Genomic DNA, 22062 nt, shown 5'->3' on the forward strand with positions numbered 1-22062 from the left:
ACTGACAAGCTCATTGTCTCAACTGCAAAATTCTCATCAGTTTTTGGAGACAAAAGTTGACAACTTGAATGGATTTGTTCAAACTCTTCACACTTCAGTTCAATCAAATTTTCAAGGAATTTCTCGGCAACTCAATACTTTGGCAAGCTTATCTCAGAATATTTTGCGCACTCAACATGAAGCTCAAGCCCTACATCGTCATACCTCAGCAGCTCATCAACCATCTCGCAGCTCATCATTGCACAGATCCTCTTCCGATTGAAGATAACTTATTTTTTATTGCGTCGAGATTAGTATGTTATCTACTCTTGTATCTCTCCTTCCGGATCTTTATTATCGGTTTATCAAAAAGGGGGAAAAATTACAAGATCTTGAAACTGACTACAAGAACTTGAAACTGATTTTGAATGTCAAAAATCAGTTTACATTGAATATCATTTTATCACTCTAAAGTCTCAAAGTTTTGATAAACACCAAAAAGGGGGAAATTATTGGGAAATTTAGTTTTGGTATTTACAAAGTCTAAAAGAAAGCCAAACTAATTGAGCAACTAAAGTGCTAAACTGATATTCGAAACTAAATTGCGTCATCATCAACAACCGCGCTCAACTGGCTAAAGGATGCAGTTTGCCTCGCTAAACTGAATCCATCAGTTTACCCGTGCCAAACTGACTACATCAGTCTACCCACAACAGTTTACTACAGTGCCATTTCTGGATAAGATCATCCGTACTCTGACATCTCTACAAAAGGTAGTGTCGCGATACTAAGAGAATGTAGGCTCCAAAATTCGTTGATGATAGTGACAAATCCAAGGGGAATAATTTAAAACCTATCTGAAGGACAATTTGAATTTATGACCCTTGGCAATCCAAAGGGTATAAATAGATATCTTGATCAATCTCAGGAGACAATGATGTTATAAAAACTCTGTCATTCTTGCGAGAATACTAAAAGCTTCATACGCTCAAGATTTGATCAAGGAACTCAAAGCACAAACGCTGAATTGTTATTCTGATCATTGTATGATCATTTTTGTGCTAAGAATTTCGAGTTGAATTCATTCTATTCACTTATCAATCTAGGACTGAAAATGAAGTGTTATACTAGGAGTTCTTGTTTAGGCAGTGTCTAAGTCCTAAACTGGATCGGGGTTTTGCAAATTTCTTGTAAAACTCAAAGTCTTCTAGTGAAATTCTTTCGAGGTGGAAGAAGGGGTGGCGTAGGAGTGTTTGAAATCTCCGAACATCCATAAACAATTGCTCGTACTATTTCAGTTTACTCACCTTCACCGCACACCCTCCACTGATATTTACTCAGTGTTTTGAATCTGCAGTTTGACATATTTCCGCACATATTTTGTTTGTCAAACTACATCTGACATTAAGATAACCCTCAAACTCAATCACTAAACCGATCGAGTTCAATATTTCCTACTAAACTGTTTGAAAGTATATTCACCCCTCTCTAGACTTTTAACTGATCCTAACACTTATGTTTTCATACATATCGTAAGTTATGCTAAATATTTTTTATAATTCAGGTTACAACATCAGAAAAAATTCCCAATGAAATCAAAGATTTAGTTGATCGCAAAGTTCTGTTTAAAGTACAAGTACGATCGAACCAGATTCATGTATTCTTTGGCACATAAACTGTAATGAAATTACGTAAAAATCTTAAAAGGAAATCTTATATGGAAAATTTTAAACTTTATTCACAACAATCATTAAATTTTATTTAGAATTTCAATACATTGAAGAAGAGAATAAACACAACCCAACATCTACCAGATTTACACAACCCAACCATATTTGCACAACTCAAGTATCAAGGGTCAATCTTTATCTCATGTTGGACTTCTTTTGAAAAAAAACTCTTTTTAGTCATTGTTAGTTGTTCAGTTGTATGTCGTTGTATCCAGAGTAATAAATCCTAAATGTCTAATTTTTTTTTATGTGATAGTGATAGTAACAACAAAAATTCGACAACCAATGTTGTATTTAAGGAGATTTTTCATAATATGTGAAATAAAAATTTGTTTGTTGATTTCATGATTTATAATGTTTTTATTTGTATTTTAAATTTCTATAAAATTGATCATACTAATTATTTTTTAATAATATCTCGCACGAGTGAAATAATAGTTCTATTAAATATGTGACTCTCTGTAATGACCCGCATCGTGATCACCTACTAATCAGAAGCTTAAACATACATTTAACTTAGTAAATCAAAGATTAGAAATTAACAGCGGAAACATAAACAACAATTAAAATATTGTTTGCAACTATATCGAATTGCCAAATGTATTATCCCAAATACATCAAAAACAAAAAGCCTAGACAATAACCCTGCTTGCCAACCATCGCCTAAGCTCTCCTGGAACCACCCGCCTAATCCAACTGCAGACATTCCCCATGGAATAGGGTGTCCAGACACAAAAGGTACGGGACGTGAGCAAGAAAAACTCAGTGCGAGAGTATGAGTATACGACATTATATGCGCATGTATGCAAGTGACTGGGTGCCAAGACACTCAGGTCAAGAAAACTAGCTCATAGACCGGACCCAGGGTATATAGCACGCTGAGCCGTAGCCTCAGGAGGTGGTTCATATACCCAGTGGATAATGGTGGCTTGATACTAGTACAAGTGTCCAACCATCACGGTGACCTGACACAAGACTTACGTATCCAACCATCCACAACTCATAGGATGAGCATGATGAAACTTAAAATTTGTAATTATTTATATGTTAAAAAGTGTGTTTTAAAATTAAAGTTTCATTAAAATTATGAAGTTGTATTATGTTAGTGTTATGTGTTTATATTTAAATATTTTACTAAAAATGTTGTATTTTATGTTTTGCGCAGGTTTGGTAAAAAAAAATTACTCAAGCTACAAAGGTCATATTGGAGTAATATCAAATACTGTAGAATCACAAAAGAGGCATCTTCAACTTTGTAGAAGACAAAAAATTCCAAAAACCTAATTAAGATGATCAAAATAATCAAAAATCAAAATGGAGACATATTTACTTTTACTATGACCAGCTTGGAGTAAAAATATCATAAGTATTTCACCTTTTATCCTAAAGTGGTGAATTATATGTCAAAACACATCTACAGACAAAGGGCTACGTGTTATATGTTTTGTGAAAAAGCCAAATCGGAAGTCTAAGAGATCAAACATGTCAATTAAAGTTGGGTCATGATATTAACATTCAAGGAGACAAGCACCACCAACTTTACTATTCCACATTTAATGAGTTTTGGACTCTTGCTCTCATTTGGCCTATAAATAGATGTGTTGTATAAGCTTTGTAGTGCGCAAAAGTGTAGAGAAATTCCTCACTTGTAAAATAAATATTGTGTGTAAGAATAAGAGTTTGAGTGTGCATATTTCTCCAAGTTTAAGTATGAAATTTCTTTTATCCTTACTCTTGATTCTTATGTTCATGGAAAACTAAATCCTTTTATGTCAAGGTGAAAAGGTTTCATTGTTGGTCAAGTATGATTGTTTATATTTTGTATATTCTTTCCTTTTATATTTTTATTTTTACTAATTGATCTTTATTTGTAGGTATAATTTGGATGATTTATTGTTATCTATTTACATCAAATACTTGGTACCTTGAATGTGGTTACCTTGATTTGTTGTCTAATATGATACAATAAATACTACAATAATTATATTTTATAAATATATGTATCAATTTATAATAAAGTCATATATATTATTTAGACAATAGCATGGCTTTGCCGGTTGTTCTAAATAATATATTGTGATTTGATCTAACATTTACTTTTCCGCAACTAACATTTATTTTCTCGCATCTAACATTTATTTTTCCGCAACTAACATTTACTTTCTCCCATCTAACATTTACTTTTTCGCAACTAACATTTACTTTCTCGCATCTAACATAAAACAAAACTCATATATTTTATTTAAGCGATAGTGTGGCTTTGCCGGTTTTTCTAAATGAAATATGGTGATTTGATCTAACATTTAATTTTATGTCAATTTATATTTATGCACTTATATATATATATATAATATATATATATATATATATATATATATATATATATATATATATATATTATGGGTACCATATATTAATTATTGGTTAATCTGATATTAATATAGTGAGAACTATATTATATGATATGTTTGTTTAAATATTTAATTGTTCTTTTATGTTTATATTTATGCATATATATATATATATATATATATATATATATATATATATATTACGGGTGTCATGTATTAAATATCGGTTAATCTGATATTAATATAGTCGAAAATATATTATATGATATATTTGTTCAAATATTTTATTGTTCTTTTATGTTTATTATTATTTTAGTTTTTATTTATTTATTTTTGTTAAGCAATCTTAAATAAACCAACAATGAACTTTTGAAACCTTGACAATTTTATAATTTGTGTATTTGAAGTTTTATAATAATATTTTCATCTATAATATATCATTGCTAAAATTAAACTTACAGCATCCTCTCTGTGGATCGATCTCGTACTCACGAGTATATTACTTGCAGACAACCTACACTTGGGTGAATTACAATTTAAGTTGTAGCAAGTTTTTGGCGCCGTTTCCGAGGAGGTATAAATTAAGTTTAATTTTTGTTATTTATGTTACTTATGTAAATAGTATGTTGTTTTTAATTGTATGATTGTTTGGAGTCGTAAACAAAGTGGTAGACTTGTTCGAGTATCTGAAAATATTTTAAATATGGAGGATAATTCTAATAATCAAGATGATAATAATAATAATAATAATCAAGAACATGAACAACCAAGAACACTTAGGCACCATATGAATCCAATAAGAACTAGTACACCATCTTGTTTAGTTTTTCCTCCTGATGCATCTAATTTCAATTTTAAGCCACAAATCATTCAACTTTTACAAAATTTTCATGGCCTAGATTCTGAAAATCCATATTTGCATTTAAGAGAATTTGAGGAGGTTTGCAACACTTATAATGATCAAAATTGTAGCATGGATATTGTTCGATTAAAGCTTTTCCCTTTTTCTTTAAAAGATAAAGCTAAAACATGGTTGCAAAATTTGGAATCAAGTTCAATAAGACCATGGGAAGAAATGCAACAATAATTTCTAAAAAAGTTTTTTCCTTCCCATAGAAAAAACTCTTTTAAAAGACAAATTACAACTTTTTCTCAAATACAAGGGGAAACATTTTATCAATGTTGGGATAGATATAAAGAGTTAATTAATACATGTCCACATCATGGTTTTGAAATATGGAGGATAGTTTCTCACTTTGATGAAGGTTTAATACCTAAAGATAGGCAAATGAAAGAATTCATGTATAATGAAACTTTTGAAGATAAAAACCCAAATGAGGCTATGGAATATTTGGAGTCATTAGCAGAAAATGCTCAAAATTAGGATAATATAGGCTCAATTGAACTACCAAGTAAAACCAATAATTCAACAAATGGGGTTGGTATTTATCATCTTAAAGATGATGTAGATATTCAAGCCAAACTTGCATCTTTAGCAAGAAAAATTGAGTCATTAGAAATGAAAAAGAGTGATCAATTAAAAAGTGTTCAAGAAATTGTTTTTCATATATGTGACACACATGATCATCTTACAAAACATTGTCCTACTTTGCCTTCATTTAAAGAATATCTCCATGAACAAGCCAATTATGTTAACAATTTTAAAAAACCAACATTAGATCCTTTTTCACAAACATATAATCCTCGTTGGAGAAATCATCCTAATTTTAGTTGGAGGAACGATAAGAATGCACAACCTTCTCAACAACCTTTTAAAATAACAAAAATCATCAAGGTTATGCTCCTTATATCCCACCTCCAAGAAAACATTTTGAAGATGAAATTCATGCATACATTCAAAAGCATGAGTCTATCAATATTCAAAACATTCAATCTATGAATGATTTGAAAGAAACTCTTGCAAAATTTGCATCTGCACTTAATATTCATGAAAAATGAAAATTTCCATCTCAACCACAACCTAATCCTAAAAATCATATCAAGATAAATTTGATCATGTAAAATCTGTTATTACTCTTAGAAGTGGTAAAATAGTTAATGATCCATATAGTGATGAAAACAAAGATCAGTCAAACTTAAAGAGTAAGGATGAAAATCTTGATACTTTCGAGAAAGATGATAATTTGAGTCCTAAGATTAAGAAAGTTGATGATAAATTATCTGAAGTAATATGTGAGTCAAATAAACCTGTTCCTTTTCCTCATGCATTAGTAAACAATAAAAAAACAAAAAAAATGATTCTGATATTTATGAAGTTTTTAAACAAGTAAAAATAAATATTTCATTATTTGATGCTATTAAACAAGTACCTTCTTATGCAAAGTTTTTAAAAGATTTATGTACTGTGAAAAGATAATTGCATGTAAAGAAGAAAACATTCTTAAATGAACAAGTAAGTTCTATTATTTAAAATAATTATGCTTTGAAATATAAAGATCCTAGTTTTCCAACAATTTCATGTATTATTGGAAAAAATAAAATTAAAAAAGCTTTGTTAGATTTGGAAGCAAGTGTGAATTTACTTCCTTATTCAGTTTATGAAAAACTTAAGTTGGGAGATTTAAAACATACATCTGTTACTCTTTTACTAGCCGATAGGTGAATCAAAATACCTAGAGGTATCGTAGAAGATGTGTTAGTTCAAGTCGATAAATTCATATATCCTGTGGATTATATTATCTTGGATACACAACCAATAGAAGTGCATAATGAAATTCCAGTAATATTAGGACGTCCATTTCTAGCAACTTCAAATGCTTTAATTAATTGTCAAAATGGAATAATGAAATTGCCTTTTGAAAATATGACTTTAGAACTTAATGTGTTCAACTTATGTAAACAACCAATTATTAATGAAGATGAAGATGATAATGCAATAGAAATAATTGTTGAAGAAAATATACACCAAAAAAACTTAAATCAACAATCTGAATTTTGTTTAGTGGAAATTTTTAATTCAAAAAATGTTTTTAAATCAAAGTTATTTGAAGAAATTAATGAACTTGAAGAAGTAAAAAAAGATGATCATCCAAAACTTAAATTAAAACCTTTGCCAAAAGAACTAAAATATGCTTTTCTTGGAAAAAATCAAGCATATCCTATTGTAATATCTTCTATCCTCTTACCAAAACAAGAAGAAGATTTAATAATATTACTTAAAAAGCATAAAAATGCAATTGGATGGACTTTGCAAGATATAAAAGGTATAAATCCTTTAATCTATAGACATAGAATTCATTTGGAAGAAAATGCTAAAACATATCAACAATCACAAAGAAGATTAAATTCAAACATGAAAGAAGTTGTTAAAGATGAAGTTTTAAAACTATTAGATGCCGGAATTATTTATCCAATCTCGGATAGTAAATGGGTAAGTCCAACACAAGTAGTACCAAAAAAATCAGGCATCATTGTTATAAAAAATGAAAAGGGAGAATTATTACAAGCTAGGATTCCATCTAGTTGGCGTATGTGTATTGATTATAGAAAATTAAATGATGCAACTAGAAAAGATCACTTTCCGTTACCATTTTTAGATCAAATTTTAGAGAAAGTGGCAGGTAATCCTTTTTATTGTTTTCTTGATGGGTATTCGGGGTATTATCAAATACCAATATCATTAGAAGATCAAGAAAAAACTACTTTCACTTGTCCTTTTGGAACTTTTGCATTTAAAAGAATGACATTTGGTTTATGTAATGCTCCGGCTACTTTTCAAAGATGCATGCTAAATATTTTTAGTGACATGATTGAAGAATTTGTGGAAGTTTTTATGGATGATATACTGTTTTTGGAAACTCATTTGAAAACTGTCTTAAAAATTTGGAAGAAGTTTTAAAAGGATGTGAAGAAAAAAATCTTGTTTTAAATTGGGGAAAATGTCACTACATGGTTAAATCCGGAATTGTGTTAGGGCATGTCATATCTAAAAAAAGAATTGAAGTTGTTAAAGCTAAGGTTGATGTTATTGCTAATTTACCATCACCAAACACGATCAAAGAAATTCGATCATTTTTGGGTCATGCGGGATTTTATAGAAGATTTATAAAAAATTTTAGCATAATATCGAAACCAATTTCAAATCTTTTAACAAAAGATGCACAATTTTAATGGACTCAACAATGTGAAACTGCTTTTAAAAAGATAATTAATCTTTTAACTACATCACCTATTTTACAACCTCCTGATTGGTCTTTACCATTTTAATTAATGTGTGATGTAAGTGATTATGCTGTAGGGGCCGTGTTAGGACAAAGAAAAGAAGGTAAACCTTATGTGATATACTATGCAAGTAGAACCTTAAATAGTGCCCAAATCAATTATTCAACAACTGAAAAAAAATTACTTTCAGTAGTATTTGCATTAGATAAATTTCGATCATATTTAATTGGTTCTACTACTATTGTTTATACTGATCATTCTGCCATAAAATATTTATCAAATAAACAAGATGCTAAGCCGAGATTAATACGATGGATTTTGTTGTTACAAGAATTTAATCTTATAATAAAAGATAAAAATGGAAAAGAAAATGTGGTAGCCGATCATTTATCAAGAATAATTTCTGAATCATCTCAAAACGAAATACCAATAAATGAAAATTTTCTGGATGATCAACTATTTTATGCTACTACTATGCCTTGGTTTGCTAATATTGTAAATTTTCTTGTGACAAATAAAATGTCTTCTCATTGGAGTTCACAAGATAAAAATAAATTCTTGAAAGAGGTCAAAATTTTATTAGGATGATCCTTATTTGTTTAAGTATTGTCCTGATCAAATTTTTCGACGATGCATACCCGACAATGAGGTAAGTAGTGTCATTAAATTTTGTCATTTCGAGGCATGTGGAGGTCATTTTTCGTCAAAGAAAACAGATGCAAAAATCTTTCAATGTGGATTTTATTGGCCTTCTTTATTCAAAGATACACATTCATTTTGCAAATCATGTGAAAATTGTCAGAAAATGGGTTCAATTTCAAAACGAAACATGATGCCTTTAAATCCAATCATGATTATTGAAATATTTGACAGTTGGGGAATAGATTTTATGGGTCCATTTCCATTATCTTTTGGATTCACTTATATTTTAGTGACTGTCTATTATGTTTCAAAATGGATTGAAGCAATTGCATGTAGAACTAATGATCATAAAGTTGTGATAAATTTTTGAAAGAAAATATTTTTAGTCGATTTGGAATACCTAGAGCTATAATCAGTGATGGGGAAGTCATTTTATAAATAAATCATTTTCTTCGTTGTTAAAAAAATATGGTATTACACATAAAGTTTCTACTCCATATCACCCTCAAACAAATGGTCAGGTTGAACTTGCAAATAAAGAAATAAAACAAATTTTGGAAAAAAACATTCAATCCAAATCGAAAAGATTGGTCTTTAAGATTAAGTGATGCATTATGGGCATATAGAACTGCATTTAAAACATCATTAGGGATGTCACCATATAGATGAGTTTTTGGAAAGCATTGTCATCTACCTGTTGAAATTGAACATAAAGCTTATTGGACAATTAAAGCATTTAATACTAATTTAGATGATGCATCTAAATTAAAAAAATTGCAATTAAATGAACTAGAAGAATTAAGAAATGATGCATATGAAAATGCAAAGATTTATAAAGATAAAACAAAAGCCTTTCATGATAAAAATATTATGAGGAAATCTTTTGAAATGGGACAAAAAGTTTTACTTTATAATTCTCGCTTGCATTTGTTTCCAGAAAAACTTAGATCACGATGGTCTGGACCATTTATTTTTAAATTTGTCTATCCTCATGGTGCTGTTGATGTTGAAAATCCTAAAAATAATAATGTGTTTAAAGTTAATGGACAAAGACTTAAACCATTTTTAGAAAATGAAATTCTTAATGATGAGTTTATGCCTTTATACGATCCAAATTAATTGTTACTTATATTTTCATTTTATTTTTGCAGAATTGAGTTCACTTCCCGGTTAAGTGGCGGATAACGGTACTCCATGACTACTTTTAGTCGGTTTTATTTCAATTTCCCAAAATAATTGAATACAATATATATATATATATATATATGGATGTTTGTATTTTTAATCTTCGTAAATATTTTCGTGGTATAGCTGATAATAAGTTGAAAAATATTTATAAAGTTAGATGCGAGAGATTACGTTTACTTATGTCGTATAATATTCCTGATGATATTCACTTTATTATTGAAGCAAAGGTTCGACTTGATGGGGAAGCAAGTAAGATCATTATCAAACAAATTTCTGGATTTGGAAAAAGCATTTATGCTATAGGTGGATGTTACAAATGTGCTAGGTGGACTTGTCACGGACATTGTAGGAATGTTGGAATGACATCCGCAAACATAGAAGATAAAATATTATTCATTAGGAATGAGCTGAGTAAAGTACCATTGGATCCACTTCCAATGTCTCTTGAGACGCATTTCAGTGGATACGTGCAAAATGAACTTCTTAAACTGTGGACAAAATTTCTTTATGAGAGGGATCATTATATAGATTGTCTTGCATTTAATGTGGATCCCGTATGTCGTCTATCAGAAGAATTGGGTATTTCAACTCCAACGAGAAGAGATAGATGGTACTAACCCCGATGGTAACGTATATATTTCACTTTTTATGTGTGTATGTGTTCTACTATTCATATTTTGACTTTTCGTACAATTGTTTTTCTATAAATGCATGCTTGAATTTTCTTTACATATTGAAAAAAAAAAGAGTGTGAGAGAGAAATTCAGAAAAGAACAAAAAATGGCAGGATCTTCTTCACAAAAATTTAAAAATATTTGTGTCTTTTGTGGTTCTAATACTGGATGAAATATTTATTGATGCAGCAATTAATCTTGAAAAAAAGTTAGCAGAGAGAAAAATTCACTTGGTATACGGAGGAGGCAATATTGGGTTAATGAAATATATTTCAACAAAAGCTCATCTTAGAGGTAGTCAGGTTTTGGGTATTATTCCTACAGCTTTAGCTGAAGGAAATATTACAGGTGTTACGGTTGGGGAAGATTTGAAAGTTTCATCAATGTACGAGATAATAACTAAAATGATAAATAATTCTGATGCTTTTATTGCCTTACCAGGTGGTTTTGGTACTTTAGAAGAAATTTTTCATGTTGTTTCTTGGGCACAACTTAATATTCATAATAAACTTGTTGGCTTGTTGAATATCAATAACTATTATGATGGTTTGTTGACTTTTCTTGATGTAGCTGTGGAACAAAATTTCATTTCAGAAAATTCACGAAAGATGCTCATCTCTGCTTCGAATGAAGACCAATTAATTGATGATCTTCAAGATTTTGTTCATCAACCTGATTCGGCTATAACAAAGATCAATTGGTCCCAACCAACCAGTAAGAAAAGAAAACTGGATCTTTGATTCAACATGTCACAAAATGATTTGTGTTTGTTCCTCATCTTCAATAAATTTCAGGTGATATCTCTTTCATAATGTACTCTTTATTTTTCTTAAAAATTAAAAACAATGTCATATTCAGGTTTGGGGGAGGGTTTATCTTTTAAAAAAAAATATTAAAATTTAAAAATAAAAAAAAATATTTCTATAATAATATTTATTTTTCCTTTTTCAATGACAGAGTAAGGAGTCAAAAACTCCTGACATGCTGTTGGGATCGGTTCAGAGGGTAGAGGGGGGGTGAATACACTCTGAAACTTTTCTTCTTCTTCTTTAAAATGATCAAGTGAGGTTTAGTTCACTTAATCTGTTTTCTCAACTTCTAAAACGGTTTGAACAACTTAAATAGTGCGGAAATAGTTCAGAGGTTTTAGTGATGCAAAGTTTATAATGCAATGTATGAGCAGAATGTAAGATAAATAGCAGTAAAGACTAAGGCACGATTTATGGAAGTTCGAAGGCTTAATCCTTCTACGTCTCCCCTTCTTCCACTTAGGAAGGAATTCACTAGAAGACTTTGGTTATTACAACGTCTTGTAATACACCCACTTCAGACTTAGGACTTATCCAATGCCTAATCCGAAACTCCTAGATTTACACAGATAAGATTCTCAGTTCTTATCAGACTGGTGGAAGCTTTCAGAGTAGCTTCAATTCTCTTCAACAATGAGTATAGTTGAGTTGAGCTTCTCAAACTGCAGAGCGGTCGAGAGGCTTGAAAACCCTAGGATGATCCTTGACGATCAGATATGTGAACTGTAGGCGAGGGTTTATTTGAGCAGCAAAACGAATGATCTTGTAAGTGTGCTCAAGTATATCAGATGAGGACTTCTGATATTATTCAAGTGATTGAGTTGATTGAGATTTTTCTGAATTGCTTGTCTCTCTTTGTTTGTTGTTTCGTTGTTGTCACTTCTTGAGCAATCTTCCCTTTATATAGGTCAATCATCAACGTCTTTATTTTGAACGTTCTGATGCTGCATTGAATGCACATTTAATGCTCATAAATGCATTGATGATTCTGCATGAAGATCGTACACTGCAGACAACTTCCAGGGTCCAAAACTGGAATAAACGGTCGAATGCTTTATCTGTAGTCATTCTGTGTTTTTGCCATTTTGGTGCAACCTGTTGTCTTGATTGCAGGAGTCAACATATCTTCTGACACGCCGGTTCTGCTTTTAATAAAAGATCTTGCAAAGAACATCTTGTCACAGGTACTTGTCTTGAGATATCCTGAAAAGCAGTTGGCATTCTACCTGTAGAGATATTTGTCCTCTGCTGGTTTGAATAACCAGTCGATAAGCTTGTGACTTCAACCGGTCGAGAGACAAAGGCGGTTGACAAGCTTCTGGTAGATAGATTTATCCTCTGCTGGTTTTGATAGCCAGTCGATAGGCTTGTGACTTCAGCCGGTCGAGAGCAAAGGCGGTTGACAAGCTTCCGGTAGAAGTTGTAGTAGATTCCTGAAATACAATGGTTGGCAGCACATTCCTATACAATGAGTTGTTGTTTGTTATCACCAAAATATCGGATTCAACAATTTCCCCGTTTTTGGTGATGACAAAACTTAAGTGCTCCAAGAACAATATGAAAGCATTAAAATGAACTTCATTGAGAGAATGAATTTCATTAAGTACAATAAGCATTTTTATTACACCTACAGAAAAAAAATGCAGCTGCGATAAGTAAAGAAGAGATAAGTTGTTCATCTTTTGAACCAACTGGCTCCTCCTGACCTATCGCCTTCTCTTCTTCTTCTGTCGGCTTCTTCTTTTCTTCTGGACTCTTCTTCACGTCTTCTTGCCTCTGCTGCTCTACGTTGCTCTTCTTCCCCCTTTTTGGCATCACCTTGGTTGAGTCGAAGGATGACCTCAGTGAGTTGAGTGCCAAGGCAGGCTTGCATAGTGTCTATTTTTGCATCGATTTGAGCAAGTAGAGTGGCTTGCATAGTGTCCATCCGATCATTCAACTGCTTATGAAGGCGGTTTTCGGATCGGATAACTTGTTCGGAGACGGTAGAGAGCGTGTTGATTTGAGTGCAATGATGATTAGTGATCTCTGTGGACAGACGAGCAAGGTCTCGAGACACGGTCTCGAAATGCCGAATCATCGTTTGGCGTGAATTATCGACTGATAAGGATGAGTTAGTTATGTCTTGAGAGAAGGACCTAACCGTTTGCATGAGCTCATGAAGCCGATTTATCAAGGTATGATCTAGAGCTGCGGCCATGGCTTCAATTAAAGAATCATCAGTCTGAAGCATTTGCCCTTCTGGGTCATTTCTTGGTGAAACCGGGCTAGACTCACGATGATGTGGTGCGGGTGAACTGGCTGGAGAGCTACCCGATGGACCTTCCAATAATGGTACAGTTGGAGATGTAATAGTTTCGACTGCAGCCAATATGGTTGGTGGAGTACCAGGATCAGCACTTGGTTCATCCATAATGAGATCTTCCATAAACTTTTCAGTAGATGGAGACGGTTGAAGTGCTGGATCAGCATCAGTCACTTGCTGTTCTGGAGATGCAGGTGATACAATAGTGCTTGATATCTCTGTTGGGGGCACTGTTGCTTCACTACTGCAAGGAGCCTCTGTCACAGAGGTGACAGGTATCTCTTGTGCAACCACTTCTAAAACATCTTGTGAATGACCGGGAGAAGTGTGAGCGGTCGTCACTGGAGAGGAGTGAGCAATCACAACTGCTTCCGGTTGAGTAACTGCTTGGACTGCGGTTGAGGAGGGGTCGACCGATGAAGATGCTGCCACACTCGATCTTAGAGCAGATGATTGAAAGAGGTCAGCAGTGATGAGATCGGTCAGAATCCCATCTGAAGAGGGGAGAGCATAGACGTCTTCTTCACCCTGATCTTGAGTGAGAAAGGTTTTCATCATCACTTGTGCTTCCAGCACATAAGCTTGTAAACAGGCTGCTGAAGCTGGTGTTTTGACATTGTTGAGAGCTTGGAAGTGCTGAAGTAGTTGAGTGATTTGACGTAGACTATCCTGTAGTCCAGTCAAAATCACAAAGTCATCGGCAGCGGTAGGACTCTTGGATTTGAAATTCTTGACACGCTCATTAATTAGCAGAGATAGCAGGCTTCCTCGAAGCTTCAAGTCTATGAGATGTCTTCTTCCCAGAGCCTCCACGATGTCTTCAGTATCAGCAAATAGAAGCATCTTCTGCTCAATGACGTTTAGAGATTTCCATTTAGGAAATATTTGAGCGAGTGTCAAGTGAGTGCGGGAGTGATGCCATCTGTCAAAACGTTGTAGATGACGCTTGACAGTACGGAGCACGTGAGAGATGATCATATTGAGTTCTATCGTAGCTGCTGGTTGAGCCTTGGGTGTGTAGATCATCACACCTTTCCCGTTGTCTTTGGGATCAGCTAGAGTGACCTCAGGAGCTGATGAGGCACCTTCCCGGATTATCACACCCTTTGTAGGACGAGGAGCAGTAGAAGCAACAACGGTAGTAGTCTCGACCGTTGGCAGGGTAGGAGCAAGTCCAGAAAGAGACTTTAGCTTCTTGTGCTGCCTCTTCTTCTCGCCTGCAGGCGTGGATGACACAGCTGCTTTGGAGACCGAAGGGGATGACTTGCTGAAAGCTTGAATCAGTGGAACATTCTCACGTGATTCATCTTCAGAGTCAGATTCGATGATCAGTTGACGCTTGGCAGACTTTTTGGTATGCACTGGTTTGGCCACGACCGAAACCGTTGAAAGCGGTTGAGGGATAGCAATAACCTTTGCGGTTGAGGGCAAGGTGTCGACCGCAGTCTCTTTCTTGTTCAGGAATTTGAGAATCGTAGACTTGTTGAGCCATTTGGTGGGATGCAGAGGCTCAGTCTTGGAAAAGTCCACTCCAAGGACGCCCAAGATGTGGCAGATTTGCAAAGCAAATCCCTCGGATTGCCCTTTGCCCCTGATCATTTCACATAGAATATTGAACAGAATGTCTGACCAGTTTATGTTGATCTTGGAGGCAATACAAGCCATGTATTGAAATTTCTCCAGCGTCACCTTGTCGTAAGATCCAGCCTTGGCCAGAAGATTCTTGGCCACGATATTAGTCAGTAGCCTGAATGGAGCTTTGAGAGATGTCTTCTGGCCGGCAGTTTGATCGGAGCATCAGTAGTTGAGAACTCCTTCAACCAATAAGAGCAGTTACCATCTGGAAGATCCGTGCATTTTGTCAAACCCCTGGAGGGCAGATCAAATGTGCTGGCGAAGAACTTCTGATTGAAGGAGTAGACCTCTGTCTTGATCAAGCATTTGATAGTCCCATGCTCGATTTGAGCGGTTGCAAAGAACTCCTTCAAAACAGGCAAATCGCAGATGGCGCTGCATTCCAGAAATTTCTTCAGTCCAGAGGCTTCAAGCATGGTGAAGACCTCAGAAATTCCTGCGTTGTTTGCCTTAACAACGGAATCAAAGTTGATTGCGAGGCAAGTCTTCTGGATCGACATGATAGCTGTAGATAAGAACTCGAGCAGAGAGTAAGCAAAATCTAGAAAGTAATTCGATGATGCGTTTAATACAATATGAAAGATTTTAGCAAAGGTGAAAGATTGATATACGAGTGTAAAGAAGTATATTTAGGAACCTATGGGCCATAGGGTGACGTCATGAAAAGTATTTTTGAAATTCAAAAAGTTTTGAAGAGCATAATCACGACGCCCAATTAATGTCATTTGGTTCAAAGCACCAAGCTGCTAGTACGAAGCCTGTCAGAGACTAGTTAAAGGCGGATGATATGCCAATATTTATGGCAACGTAACAGCTAATCTATTAATGTCATATTGACAATCATTCCCCCTAAACACATGCATACTAACTTAAATCTACTAAGCCAAGAATATTTCGAAAATATGAAAACTTAGCGTCCGGTAGAGGCTTGGTGAATATGTCTGCTGCTTGCTGATCGGTAGAGATGTATTCCAGCCTGATTTCCTTCTTTAAGACATGATCTCGGATAAAGTGATGCCTGACATCAATGTGCTTTGTCCTAGAGTGCATCACTGGATTGTGAGTGATGGCTATGGCACTTGTATTGTCACAGTAGATTGGAGCTTCACTCGACCGAATCCCATAATCATTAAGCTGCTGTTGAATCCAGAGTATTTGAGCACAACAGCTGCCAGCAGCAAGGTATTCTGCTTCGGCGGTCGAGGTAGCAATTGATGTCTGCTTCTTACTTGACCACGAAATTAGTCTATCTCCAAGGAATTGACATGTGCCACTTGTACTTTTGCGATCAATTCTACAACCTGCATAATCTGCATCTGAATAGCCAATAAGATTAAGATTTGAATCTTTGGGATACCAAAGACCCACATTAGTAGTTCCTTTAATATATTTAATTATTCGTTTGGCGGCAATGAAATGAGATTGCTTAGGTGCTGCTTGAAATCTAGCACATAAACAAACTGAATACATGATATCCGGTCGACTGGCAGTCAAATAAAGCAATGAGCCAATAAGGCCTCGATACATTGTTACCTCGACCGGGATTCCCCCTTCATCTTTATCAAGCTTGATTGATGTACTCATGGGGGTAGATACAGTTGAGCACTGTTCCATTCCAAACTTCTTTACCAATTCCTTGGCATACTTGGATTGATTGATAAATATTCCAGTTTCAAGTTGCTTCGCTTGCAATCCAAGAAAGAAATTTAGCTCGCCCATCATGCTCATTTCAAACTTCTCTTGCATCAGTTTAGAGAACTTTGAGCACAACTTGGGGTTAGTTGACCCAAATATAATGTCATCAACATAAATTTGTACTAGTAACACATGATCACCTTTTACAAATTTAAACAGGGTCTTATCGACCGTTCCAATTTGGAAATCATGTTCCAGTAAAAATTTTAGTAATGTGTCATACCAAGCACGCGGTGCTTGTTTTAATCCATAGAGAGCTTTGTCAAGTTTATAGATATATTGAGGATGAGTAGGATTGACAAAACCTGGTGGTTGTTCAACGTACACCTCTTCTTGAAGTAGACCATTGAGGAATGCAGACTTCACATCCATTTGATAAACTTTAAAATTCTTGAAGGCTGCATAAGCAAGAAAGATGCGGATTGCTTCTAGTCTTGCAACTGGCACGAAGGATCCTCAAAGTCTATGCCTTCTTCTTGTCTGAATCCTTGAGCAACAAGTCGAGCTTTGTTACGCACAACAGTGCCATGTTCATCGAGCTTGTTACGAAACACCCATCTAGTTCCAATCACATTTTGATTTTTCGGTCGAGGAACTAGATGCCAAACATTGTTGCGGGTGAATTGATTCAACTCTTCTTGCATAGCTTCAATCCAGCTGGCATCTGATAGAGCTTCATCTATTTTCTTGGGCTCTACCTGAGATATGAAAGCTGCATGCAAGAATTCATTAATCATTTGACCACGTGTTTTTCGAGGAGCAGAAGGGTCACCTATGACCAACTCAGGTGGATGATCTTTGTTCCACCTAAAATAATTCCCTAAAGGGTTGTCATCAATTGGTTGATGAACGTCCTCGTTTACTGGATCATCATTGGCTGGAGGATTGTTATCAACCGGTGGATCCACTTCTGGCCTTGTTTGATCACACCCGGTAGAGGGAACTGGATCATCCTTCTTTGGAGGATATAGATCACTGTCACTCTCTTCCTGTAGATTTGTGCTTTCCAGTCTATGACTCAGATCATTTATGCTCCCTTGAGTTTGTTCTGTACAAAGAGTAGATTCATCAAAAACAACATGAATGGTTTCCTCGACCGTTAGTGATCTTTGATTGAACACTCGATAAGCTCTGCTAACGGCTGAGTAACCAATAAAAGTTCCTTCGTATGCTTTGGCATCGAAGGCTGTCAAATGGTTTTTGCCATTGTTGTGGATAAAGCATTTGCACCCAAAAATTTTGAAGTATGAAATATCAGGTTTTGTGCCATTCCAGATCTCATATGGAGTTTTGTTAAATCGTTTATTAATCATAGATCTGTTTTGAGTATAGCAAGCTGTGTTAACTGCTTCTGCCCAAAGCCTTTGAGAAACATTTGAATCAGCAATCATAGTTCTGGCTGCTTCTTTTAAAGTACGGTTCCTTCTTTCAGCCACCCCATTTTGCTGTGGGGATCTAGCAGCTGACAACTCATGCTTGATTCCCTGATCATCTAGATAAGTCATAAGAGTGGTGTTTAAAAATTCAGTCCCTCTATCACTCCTGATTCTATCTATCACAGTAGATTGTTCATTTTGCAAGCGTTTAAAAAGCTTAATCAGGTGAGGTGCAGTTTGATCTTTTGAAGAGAGAAAGATGACCCAAGTAAATCGAGAAAAGTCATCTATAACAACAAGAGCATATCTCATTCCCCCTATGCTTCTTACTGGTATAGGACCAAATAGGTCCATGTGAAGTAAGTCTAAATATTTGGAAGAAGACATACACCCTTTATTTTTAAAGGTTGCTCTCACCTGCTTTCCTAGTTGACAAGCAGGACAAACTTTGTCTTTTATAAAATCTCCTTCGGGCAGACCAGAAACCAAATCATGCTTCCTCAAGTTAAGAATGGACTTAAAATTTAGATGATTTAACCGCTTATGCCACAACCAATGTTTATCATGATGAGCAGTAAGACAAGTACGTGAAGAAATATGTGAGCAAGACCAGTTTACCTTGTAGGTGTTTAGGTCTCGTACACCGGTCATAATAGTCTCACCTTTGTCATTTTTTATGAGGCAAGTGTGTTTGTGAAACTCGACCGAATGATCATTGTCACATAGTTGACTAATACTTATCAAATTATAGCATAGTTTGTCAACAAGTAACACATCTTTAATAATGATGTTACCATGGATAATCTTACCCTTACCCACGGTTTTACCTTTGGAGTTGTCTCCAAAGCTGATCTTTGGTCCTTTGCACAACACCACTTCTGTTAGAAGTTCTGGATTCCCTGTCATGTGTCGTGAGCAACCGCTATCTAAATACCAGGTAGTGTCCTTGATAGAAGTGGTTTTCTCGCCCGTTTGGACTTTTAGTACCTGCAAAGAGTGAAGAACTTTTGGTACCCATATTTAGTAGGGTCCAGGTCGGATTAGCCCTTTCGGGACCCACACCTGGAACACCCTTACAGGTTTGCCCGTGTGTGTGTCCAGAAATCTGTGCGGTCGATAGGCAGTAAATGTGTGTGCTTGTGAGGTTGCTGTGTGCTGCTTGCCTTTTTGATTTTCATCAGTTAGCCTGTACCTCTTTTGAACTGGCCTGCAATTAAAGTACTGGTAAGGTTTCTCCTTTGACCATCTTTTCTTAGAGTAGTTAGACTCATTCCATGGCCTTTTGAAATTAGATTGGTTTCCCTTTCTTCTTTCATTAGGTTTTGGTTTGATCCAAGTTCCTCTTTGATTAGAGGTCTGGAGATCCACATATCCCAGCCCTCTATGCTTAGAGCTTCGTTCGTTAGATACTTTCTGATTTTTGTCAAAGCTGCACTTATCGTGTTCATATATCGTGCTGGACCTGACAAAAATTATTTTGTTAAGATTGCCTTTGTCCAGGCTTGACTGAATACAGGATTCCATAGACTGTTCATTTGTTCCAAACCCTAGACCGGTTTTATCATGTACCGGTCTTTGGATTTCTTGAATCTTGTCAATGGTTACAGAAGATTTATTCCAAGCCTTGATGGTTTCAAGTAGTTTTTTATTCTCAATCAAGGTAGCTTGGAATACTCTTTTCAAGGTGTCGTTCTCAGTAGCCAGCAGACTTAGCTTGACCTTAAGACCATCAAGCTCTTTTTGCTGCATGCAGCTTGATTTGCTTGACTTATCTTTTAGGTCAGCTCTTTCTGCCTTTACTTCCTCGAACTCCTTGGATAATGCTTTGTATTCATTAGCCATTTCGTGTAAAGCAGTAACTAAATCACTGTGAGTAAATTCAGGTGAGCCAAAGTCAAATACCTCCTCAGCTTCTTCTTCGATGTCGGCCATAAGGCATTCCACTTTTTCATCATCGCTGTCATCTGAAGAGCTTCCGGTATTGGAGTTGTCAGAGTCAGACTTAGCCCACTTGCTTTTGCTTTCGTCTGCTACTAGAACCCTTTGGTCTCTTCCTTTTCTAAACGTCCTTTTATCCTCCTTACCCCTTCTTCTTTCGGAGAATTGCTTCTGATCATTGTTCTTAGGCTTGGTGCAGTCTGCAATGAAGTGGCCTGACTTGCCACAGTTAAAACAAGTAGGACCATCCTTTGTATGGTCCGATTTATGATAATTTTTAAATTTAGAATTGTTTTTACGCATAAATCTACCAAATTTCTTGACAAAGAGTGTCATGGCTTCATTGCTGATTTGCTCAGCTGATCTCTTTGGAGCTTCCTCGACCGGTGGACATATCACGGTTGAGGTTAAGGCCTTGGTTGGTTGAGAAGTAGATGGTTCATCTTCTGTTCTCATGTTGAGCTCGAACTCGTAGGCTTTGAGATCTGCAAAGAGATCATGCAGTTCAACCTTGCTTAAGTCTTTTGACTCTCTCATGGCCACTGTCTTGATCTCCCATTCTTTGGGTAAAGCTCTCATAACCTTCACAGCAATTTCACGGTTAGTATAAGTTTTACCTAAAGCAATAAGATCACAGATGATACTACTGAACCGTTCATCAAATTCAGCCATGGTTTCCCCTGGCTTCATTTTGGCGTTGTCATATTTTTGAATGGCCAAAGTGAGCTTGTTTTCCTTTGTCTGGTCATTCCCTTCACATAGCTGAGTGAGCTTCTCCCAAATCTCCTTTGCTGTGGAACATGACTTGATTTTGCTGAACATATTCTTATCCAGTGTTTTGTATAGGATGTCCCGGGCCACATTGTCAAGATTGGCCTTCTTTTTGTCCTCAGTGGTCCACTCAGCTCTTGGTTTCTCAATCATTTGTCCTGCACCATCGGCTAGAGCTGGGTTGACCTTCATAATTTTGATAGGACCGTCTGTTATGACATATAGCATGTCATCATCCTGTGCTGCAAGATGTGCCTGCATGCGAATTTTCCAATCATCATACTCTTCTTTAGAGAACATAGGAATTCTGTTGAAAGAAGTCATGATTTTAAAACTTCAGATCAGCAGTTGAGAAAGGAACCCGCTCTGATACCACTTGTTGGGATCGGTTCAGAGGGTAGAGGGGGGTGAATACACTCTGAAACTTTTCTTCTTCTTCTTTAAAATGATCAAGTGAGGTTTAGTTCACTTAATCTGTTTTCTCAACTTCTAAAACGGTTTGAACAACTTAAATAGTGCGGAAATAGTTCAGAGGTTTTAGTGATGCAAAGTTTATAATGCAATGTATGAGCAGAATGTAAGATAAATAGCAGTAAAGACTAAGGCACGATTTATGGAAGTTCGAAGGCTTAATCCTTCTACGTCTCCCCTTCTTCCACTTAGGAAGGAATTCACTAGAAGACTTTGGTTATTACAACGTCTTGTAATACACCCACTTCAGACTTAGGACTTATCCAATGCCTAATCCGAAACTCCTAGATTTACACAGATAAGATTCTCAGTTCTT

At 35.3% G+C, this 22062-nt stretch overlaps 1 non-coding gene across 1 annotated transcript; it reads right to left on the minus strand.

Moving 5' to 3' along the window:
* Positions 1-5179: 5179 nt before the first annotated feature.
* Positions 5180-5290, minus strand: LOC140876521 (small nucleolar RNA R71). The gene has a single exon (XR_012148828.1). It is a non-coding gene; the product is annotated as a small nucleolar RNA R71 (small nucleolar RNA).
* Positions 5291-22062: the final 16772 nt, after the last annotated feature.

This window comes from Henckelia pumila, chromosome 1 (assembly GCF_033568475.1).
Source record: "Henckelia pumila isolate YLH828 chromosome 1, ASM3356847v2, whole genome shotgun sequence".
Taxonomy (NCBI): Eukaryota; Viridiplantae; Streptophyta; class Magnoliopsida; order Lamiales; family Gesneriaceae; genus Henckelia; species Henckelia pumila.